Source organism: Berghia stephanieae, chromosome 14 (assembly GCF_034508935.2).
Source record: "Berghia stephanieae isolate SIO BIC M18660-M18661 chromosome 14, UCSD_Bste_1.3, whole genome shotgun sequence".
NCBI lineage: Eukaryota > Metazoa > Mollusca > Gastropoda > Nudibranchia > Aeolidiidae > Berghia > Berghia stephanieae.
The window spans coordinates 18608218-18610717 of record NC_088373.1 but is presented as its reverse complement, the minus strand read 5'-3'; positions in this window follow the sequence as shown (position 1 = coordinate 18610717).

Genomic DNA, 2500 nt, shown 5'->3' with positions numbered 1-2500 from the left:
TTATTATCATTATTATTATTATTATTATTATTATTATTATTATTATTATTATTATTATTATTATTATTATTATTATTATTATTATTATTATTATTATTATTATTATTATTATTATTATTATCATTATTATTATTATTATTATTATTATTATTATTATTATTATTATTATTATTATTATTATTATTATTATTATTATTATTATTATCATCATCATCATCATGATTATTATTATTATTATTATTATTTATTATTATTATTATTATTATTATTATTATTATTATTATTATTATTATTATTATTATTATTATTATTATTATTATTATTATTATTATTATTATTATTATATATTATTATTATTATTATCATCATCATTATCATTATCATTATTATTATTATTATTATTATTATTTATTATTATTATTATTATATTATTATTATTATTATTATTATTATTATCATTATTATTATATATTTTTCAACAGACGAGTCAACAGTTGCGGAGAAGAAAAAACAAAAAGAAAGAAACTGGCATAGGTATTATGTCATTAACTACTTATGGAAATTACGAAGATCGGAAAACTATTTTTTTCTTTCACTGATATATTAGAAGTTTTTTAAAAATTGTATGAAAACCATTAAAAATTTTACGGTGATCAAGAACGTAAAGATAAACGAAACCTATTGTTCATCTGCGACACCAACAGTTAAGAAGTGCGTCACGTCATGGCGCCTGTTAGGCGATATCCCCCCCCCCCCCCCAGCTGTCAACGGCCAGTCACTCATTTTTATATCTGAGTACGTTGAGATAATGCGAGTGAAAAGCCTTTTCCAAGGCCTCAACTAGTTGCCGCTCAGAGCCGGATTTAAACCCAGGACCTTCCGATCCAAATACGAGTGTCATACCAAAAGACCACATAGACATGATCTAAATTTTAAAAAAAACAAAAATCAACTTGGGCTTTCATATAGCACAATATCCACTAAATGTACTCAAGGCGCTTTACAAGGGGTCACTGGCTAACAGCAAACACTTAACACGTAGGACGTGACATGACGCCTGTTAGGCGATATTACAAATTTTTGGGACAGAGACAACGCTGTTACCGGCCAGGTACTCATTTTCCACATGAGTATTGTGAGAGAATGTGAGTAAAGGGCCTTTTCCAAGGACTCTACTATGCGCCGAGCAAGGCTTGAGCCCAGGTCCTTCCGATTCGAAAGCGAGTGTCATACCACAAGACCACATAGCCGCACAAGATCTAGATTAGTTTAATTTTTTTTTAATGATGCCTTTCCGTTACGACATCATAAGATATCGTCGCCTAGACATTCCACGGAGGAATATAGATAATTCATCAAACAAGATGTCTGATGTCAACAGGAGTCACCCATGTTGTCACAGTGAGATCCCGTCGCCTAGGCATTCCACTGAGGAATATAGATAATTCATCAAACAAGATGTCTGATGTCAACAGGAGTCACCCATGTTGTCACAGTGAGATCCCGTCGCCTAGGCATTCCACGGAGGAATATAGATAATTCATCAAACAAGATGTCTGATGTCAACAGGAGTCACACATGTTGTCACAGTGAGATCCCGTCGCCTAGGCATTCCACGGAGGAATATAGATAATTCATCAAACAACATGTCTGATGTCAACAGGAATCACCCATGTTGTCACAGTGAGATCCCGTCGCCTAGGCATTCCACGGAGGAATATAGATAATTAATCAAACAAGATGTCTGATGTCAACAGGAGTCACCCATGTTGTCCAAGTGAGCAAATTAGGGGTTAACCCTCTCCTTACCAGCCATTTTCAGAATTTTCCTCAAAACTTTACACCCAATAAAACAAAATCGATTTTTCATCACTCAGACATAATAGCTCTAAAATTCTTGTGATACATAAATTCTTTAACAAAACATGCTCTACAGCACACTGTTCATTTTCTTTAAATTTTATAATGTACAAAAGAAATTTGAATAAGAAAAATATTGGTTGTATCGTAACGAATGTGACGATTTTCCTATAAATGGTAAGGAGAGGGTTAATAATCTTGCTCAAGGAAAACAACGAAAGTGCCTGAAAACACACCTGTGGAAATACGATCGTATAATAAATAGTCATTAAATTTCAAAATCCAATTTTTACTTTTCAAAATACTACAATACCCTTCAACAGTCGTAACGTCATTTCCCTCGTAATGACGCATGGTCACTTAGTAACTGACTCTAAACTATCGGAACAATGGCGGATGCCCTTATGAATTCTTTCTCCGACGAGCATAAAAGTGTATCCAGAGGAAAACAACATTATAAATCTGATCATACTTTGACTTTTACACATTCTGATCATAAGACATATGAAAAGTTCTTGCCAGCATGATGAATAAAAAGTAATGATTTTATTTGTTTAGAACCACGATGGCCGCCGTTGCTAGGCGATGTGACATCAGACTATTGAATCCAATTGTCACCATTAGAAATAAGATAACCCTT